Source organism: Micrasema longulum, unplaced genomic scaffold, assembly GCF_059751315.1.
Source record: "Micrasema longulum isolate JH-2025_06_02 unplaced genomic scaffold, ASM5975131v1 h1tg000248l, whole genome shotgun sequence".
In the NCBI taxonomy this organism is placed as follows: domain Eukaryota; kingdom Metazoa; phylum Arthropoda; class Insecta; order Trichoptera; family Brachycentridae; genus Micrasema; species Micrasema longulum.
This window is the reverse complement of record NW_028277453.1, coordinates 1,929,389-1,936,920: the sequence shown is the minus strand read 5'-3', so window position 1 is coordinate 1,936,920 and position 7,532 is coordinate 1,929,389. Positions and strand designations below refer to the sequence as shown.

At 29.3% G+C, this 7,532-nt stretch overlaps 1 protein-coding gene across 1 annotated transcript in view; it reads left to right on the top strand.

Annotated features, from left to right (window-relative positions):
• Positions 1–807: 807 nt before the first annotated feature.
• Positions 808–7,532, top strand: part of cv-c (RhoGTPase activating protein) — a 706,457-nt gene continuing 699,732 nt past the window's right edge. The window contains exon 1 of the mRNA XM_088223710.1: positions 808–1,567. The gene's annotated coding sequence lies outside the window, so the exon portion shown is untranslated. The remainder of the gene's footprint in view (positions 1,568–7,532) is intronic.

Genomic DNA, 7,532 nt, shown 5'->3' with positions numbered 1-7,532 from the left:
TGTTACAATAATTTATTGCGAAATTATTTTTCAATCCTATATTGCAGGTAAGCACATTTTCAATTAGGAAGTTTAGCGCTACGGGAAATTTGATAAAAAAAATGTTTTCTTACACGCGATAAAAATTAGAATATTTAATTGTTCGGTAAAGTTTCTCGAAAATGTATGAAACATAAAGAGAAATACGTTTTTTAAAACGAACTTACTTCATAACGTCACAGGTTTTGGTGAACATGTGTTTACAATAGCCAATGAATATGCGTTGTGATAGATTTCCGGTCATTTCGTATCACCCAAAAAAGAAACATATTAATCAAATAATAGTTTCTCATCGGGTGCTCAGACATTAGTATTAATTACAATTCAAATAAAAGAGTATCGACTTAATTATTAAAAAATAAAAATTAACACTGAACTTTCTTAGAAAAACTTCATAAAACAAATAACCTGTAAATTGTACCTATCGTAAAATCGAATCATAAAAAAACAATAAAAACAATCCCGAAGTTATAAAAAAAGTGCAATTGGTTATTGTTTAGCTCTCGTTTTCATATTATATTTAATCACTACGAATGAAAATAACTTTTATTTTATTTACACCAGCCGACTGCACTTAGCCGCTGCACTAGTAATGAAGCACGTTGTATTTTTAGCGTTCCTCAACAGTTTAGTAACTTTTTGAGAGTTGTAACATATTATTCGTGTGTTAGTTATTGCATCCGAGTTCATCCTGTACATTCTACACTCGGTAACCCCCCACTTAGCTGTCACGCGGCGATAGTGATTCTAATGTTGTTAACTGCCGCTTCCATTCAGAACCCAGAAAGAACTTATTCAGTCGATCGCGGCCTTCCGCGCGGCGTTCGTGTGCGTTTCAACGTGCCCCGTTTGTTTCTGTTTACGTTTTCATGTTGACATCGCGAATACGGACAACACTTACTAGAAAAATTCAAAAATTTCGAACGCCGCGCCTCGTGCCCGCGCCACCCGATCCGCGAACTGTCAAACTGACGTTTAACGTAACTCGGGGTTCACGTGTTTTTTTATTTTATTATCAACATCTTGCGCAACTGCGGTTAATTTTTGAGATTCGTGCTCTGTGAAATGTTGCGTTAAGTTTGAAAACTTGTTTGACATTGACGGTTGGAATTTAAATAAGGTTTCAAAAACGTGAAACGAATTTAAATAATATATTTAGGCTTATTCTGTGTTAAACGTTTTATTGGACATTTGAATCGTTCGGAATAAATTTAAACGGGAGAATTGTTGTAATACAGTTGTAGTTTGTATTTGTAATAATACTCTTTAGCGGTAATTAAGGTGATGTCATGTAATTGCATATTTTAATATTAATTGTGAAATTCACGCATGGAGGAATGATAAAATTGTGGTGTGACTTGTGACATTCGTAATTGTGTTTTAATCGTTGTTTTCTGAGTGGTGATGTCACAATAAATTTGTGTTAAAAGTTAAAACTGTGACAGTTTAGTTTCTGTGCCCATTGTGTTTCTAAAGCGGAAAACTAATTTACAGCATTGGAATAAGTAAAATCGCCGTTCGTTCACAAGTAAGTACTCTTCATGGCTATTTCGTAATAATTGTAACGATAATGATCGGCGGGTAATTACCAGATATTCAGTTCCAACAGCGATACGAACTCTAAATTTACATATCTGAATACTAATTAACCGAGTTCATTGTTTTGCTTGGAAAATATTCACGATGTTTTAGGCATAAATGTGATAACCTATTTTTAATGCACCAAAATGTGTAAGTAGATTATTGTGCCCATACAATGCAATGTTTAAAATAAATATTTTTTAGTTTTACATTTTTTAAAGCAATCTATGTGCAGTACTATAGAGGTATAGATAATTAAATAAACTTATTATAATTTGGAGTATAAAAATATAATCAATATTAGAAGCACCAAGCATCGACTTTAACTACGCGTTACGTATTTTTTTGTGTAAAATCACCAAATTAAATTGATTTTCCCACTAGTTTCGGTACTGTTTATTCGTCAAGGCGAAATTTTTGCGAGTGCGTGCAAACTTACATGCACACAAATACAAATATTTATTAATTTATTTATTTAAACACCTTATATACATTTACAGTTTACATACATACGCATAAGGACTGGCATATTGCCTTAAGGCAATTTCTTCCTACCTACCCAAACCGTTCAATTTGAGAAAATCAGTGGTATATGAATATATTGTTGGTTTATTAATAACTTCTTTATGGAACAATATATTGATAAAATTATTTTTTGTAACAAGTAAACATTTACTAAATATCTACAATGTAGATTCTACACTTTACTATGAAAAGAGGAGAAAGAGGGATGTAAAGGAAAAACTAAAATATACAGGAAGTGACATTTCATACGTGATTTGAATATAGAATTAGGCAACTATTTGAACAGAGATTGGAATATTTTATGAGAGAAAATAGAAGCCTAGGCATTTAATTTACGTTTAAAACACTATTTTGCCGCGTATTTGAAAAAAAAACTTTTAACTTTTTTTTATAACGTCTCCACTTCTGTTTTAATATAATGTTAATCTTGATTAAACCCCTCAAGACTTAAATCTATATCTTTTATCTTGTCTACACAAATTTGAATTTTCTCAAAACATTAGGTAAAGATTGCCGTAGCCAACAAGTTGTGTCGTTAACATTATATTTTATTAAAGGAAAATATAATTTGTACCGTGCGTTCGAATGTGGTAAACCCAGTGATAACCCAGTAAACATAAAAATTCTTGCTTATAAACACGCAAATTTCAATGTTTTATATAAAAACTTTTTAGTAGGCATACATAAGCAAAGATTTTTTAAGATTTGAATGGACTATTGTTAACACTTGTTTTTTTGTGTTATGTACCTACATAACACAAAAAAAACAAGTGTTTTGTATTATCAGTGATGGTCATGCACAAAAAAAATAATCAAAATATGCGTTATAAAATAAATAATACAAACTAAGAAAATATACATTTTGAAACACCTGCTTATACAAACGTATAGTTTATATATTTTTTTGTGTACGTTTTATAATATAAATGTATACAGAGAGTAATTGAAATATAAACATAAATATGCAGTGTTTTAAACTTTTCGAATTTTGTAAAACTCTCTCTGTATATTGATTTTTCTTTGTATATTCTCACGTACAAGGACAAGTATAGAGGGTGTTCTTTATACCCTGTCACATCCGAAACCACGATGATCAGTATGGCCAAGAAGACATATTGGCATATTTAAAAAAATATTTAGAACGAAGAAAATTTGTATAAAATATTAAAAATAACAAATGGTTGCTTACTTCTGCAGGGAGAAGCGAGGCGGGCGCGGCCGCGCGGTTAACGGTGTGTCAGACTCCCTCCTCCCCCCCTCCTCGTTTCTCTCCTGCAGAAGTTAGCAACCATTTGTTTTTTTAAATTTTATTCGTTCTAAAGAAGTATTTTAATGTGCCAATATGTCTTCCTGCTCATACTGATAATCGTGTTTTCGGATGTGACTGGGTTCAAAGAACACCCTGTATATTATTAAGTGTACTCGGCAAGGGTTACTCGATTGTCTCGAGTAAGAAGACATTATTCTTATTGTTTAATATGGTTTTTAATGTTTAAAAAAATGAATGCATGTATTTTAAAAATGAAAAATGAAAGTGAATGAAATGATGAATGAAAAATGAATGTCAATTTTCCTACTCAAATATATATTTGTAAAAGCCTGGTAAATTATATCCTCTAAGATCTCCTTAAAGATAATTAATCTCCATATCTGTTCAAAACGAAGCAAAAAATATTGGCTTATACAATTCATACACAAAAACATGTATGTACGTATTTTACACACCGGTTTTATATTATTTAAAAATATGTATTCAGGTATGTATTTACGCGCAAGGTGCTAAGTTAAATGTTTTCAACGCATCGTTAAAGTTATTTGCAGATTGGTGGTTTTATTATTTACAAACATTTAAGCGATAAAATTTAAAGCAGTGACCATGTATAAGTCAACAAAAATGTGCTTTTGCTAAGAAAAAACAATCTGGTTCTTTATTTACCCAAAACTTAATTGTTTTTAATATTTATATATCTTGGCTGTCAAATTTCAATGCCTGGGAAGAGAAAAAAAAATGAAAATCCGTTTTTTTTGCTATTCTGTACTTTTTAGATAATGCACACATTGCTTTTTAAATAGCAAAAAAATAAAAATATTAACTAACGTTAATATAGTAAGTGTAAAATGGGTCAGCCAGTACGAGATTTGCAACATTGAAATTGGGAGGGTAGATATGTTTGAATATGTTTTTCATCATCATTCTCTTTCCGTACCTATTAGTGCATAGGGCATTGCATTTGTACACCAATCGCAGCGTATCTTGATAATTTTGGTTACATGACGGTAAGATGATCAGTCTTAAGCTTCAGGTACCAGTCTAGGGACTATGAAATATTTTTGTGTAAAAACACCCTTTTAAATTTTATTTATATCAACCATGTCGGGAATCAAACCCGAGACCTCTTGTGCGGTAAGCAAATGCGCTGACCACTACACCACGAGGGCGATCATTAAACCACGACCACGAATATTGCCTTTATAATAATGAAGGGTTGATTTTGTTTTCCTTTAAAAAATTATGCAGATAGAACCGATATTTCTATCTTAATACAATTAACGTTAAATGTTTTTAAAAAATGCTCGATAGAACCTTGTTTCCCTAATGCGACTATGTATAACCTTATGCTGGTTCGACGCTATCTAGATTATGCTTCTCCAATTTGATTTCCTAGACATTTTCCTTTAAAGCACTTCGATATTTTTATATTTGATAGTCAAACATTAAGCATCACCTAAATACAGTTTTCTAAAGCGTGAAATTCGAAGCAAATCGGTGAATTGGAAAACAAATATAGCTAATTCCGATATATTGGAAGAAAAAATACATAATTAATAGAATAAATAAAAACACGAGAGTATTCAAATTATTATTATTATTCACTAAAAGTTGTTTATTTATTTATTTATTCATACAAAATTACACTAGTTTAAATATAAATATGTTCGTATCAAGCCATAATAATTAACAATAAAAATACGTAGTGAAATTAATTTGATTAAATTATAATGACATGTGATGCAATAGAATAACAATCTAGAAAAAAAATATAACTTATAAATAATAAAATTCCGAAAAATACAATGCAAAAAAGATAATCAGAAATAACTTGTAAAAACTACATTAAATTTTAATTCGTATGAATGTATTATTGTTTTATGTTTTTATATTTCGTATGATTTTATTTTTTCTCATGTCCTCGTATTTAAAATTATATAAACTCTTGTAATAAACAATAAACAACTACAACAGTGTAAGTCACTCTCCAAGCAGAAGAGTAAGTCTCTTTTTTGGAGAGTTACAGTGATAACATTTACTAGATGTGTAAAAGTAGATATGTATAGAATTTTAAAAAAACATGTACTTTTTATGAAATTTATTAATATTTTTTTATTTTCAAAAATATAAATTAAGATTCACACATAATCAAATATACAAAATAATGGTATCATTAAAATCAACAAAATAATAGTAAAATATAGTAGTATTAAAGAAAAACAAAATAAGAGTATCATTCGAACCAACAGAAAATAATGTATGTATAAAAACATAATTGAAATGATAATTATAAGTTGTATTGGTTTTTGACAATAACAAAAAGAAGTTTATAAATTGAAATTGTATAATACGAACGTGTTGCACATATTACAATATGTATATGTATGTATATGCGTTATCAGTTAGTAGTTTGACAGAGTAAATTATGAACGTGAACTAAATACGAAATACATTACATATAACAATGTCCATGTTATATTTCTGAATATTTCAATCGCCCCTAGCGGAAATTCTTGTAAACATTTTTTCATACTAGTGCCAGGGGTCTTGTGATGCCGGCATAATAATTTTAAGCAACTTGTTCTGAATTATGTAATTAAAGGTAGCTATATCGATTAATCGATTTCCTATCGATATTGTATCAAAATATGCGGTGGATTGTAAAACTTTCCATGTCCCCAAAGCGGCTATCAAAAAATAATTATGTTATAAATTGATAAGGTCGGCAGTCGGCATGAATTCTATGAACAAATTAATTACGTAAAAGGCCAAATGAATTTTTATTTTAAGAATGCCGTTTATTGTGAGAAAATAGTATTAATTGTGAACTCGATTAAAATTTCGAAACAAAATGGTGTCTCAAATTATTGTGATTGTATGTACTTAATTAATTTAGATCCAATTGCAATTAAAATAACGGCTCTTTAATTAAATTTAATAATTTAAGCTTGTGTTATGCGGTAACCGTGAATCTTTTCCTTCGTATAACAATTCTCCCAAAAGGCGAAACAATTATTGTTACAAAATCAATAAAAAACATGTTTTTTTTTATGTTTGAATCACTTATTTTGTGGAAAATTATTATTTTATTCATTAAAATAAAATCACTTTGTTTTTATATATCACTTGTATTTTTTATAATTTGACAATCATATAGTTTCGGCAACACTATCCCTTCTTCAGGGTTAATAACAAACCTACAAATAAACAACAGGGATTAAAATATCAATCGAAGTGTCAATAAAACATCTGTAATAAATACAAATTAGCAGAAAGTGCCAATAAAAAAGAAATATAAAATCTGTAATAAATACAAATAAATACATACCTACATTACAATAAAAAGTTAAATTAAATTAAATAACAGTTAGCAAAAAGACCAAATAATATAAATGGGGTTTTAAGGAAACATTTAAAAGTTAAGTTTTACTACAAGACAAACGTTTTAAAAGAAAGAAAAAAACATAAGTTTAAAAGGAAACTTTAAATTATAAAAAAAAATAATTATGTAAAACAGCAAATAATTATCTGAATGAAATCGGTATGATAATAAATAATTAGTTATGTATATAAGAGCAGAAACGAAAAAGAAAAACTTAAAGATCATTTTGAGAAGCTATAGAAAAAAACAACAACTTTATCTTCCTAATAAATAGTTATATATTTATAAAGCCCTTTAGGGCTTTCACGTCATGCAGTATAAAAACAGTGAGTTCAAATATTAAAACTATACAAAAACAAACAAATAGAATTTAAAATTACAATGTCAAGAAAAATAACATTTAATGAACTAGCATTTTAAAAAAAAATATGGATAAAAAGGAAATATTTGCCTTCTTGTTATTATCCCAAATATTTCGATTTGAGGGGCCATTTTCTACGAGTTGTAAATAACTCACTATTAGAAAATGGGAATCAAGTTGGGGTAGAGTGGGGTTCGAACCTCGGACCTCTGATCCGTGAGTCCGCGACACTATCACAACCCGATTTGAGGCCCGATTTCGCACGTCTCGCGCTCGGTCACTCTCAGGACTAAAAACTAACAAATTAACGGGATACACCGCAATTAATGAATGATACAAACTTTGTAACAGATGAAGACATGATTTGAAAGTAT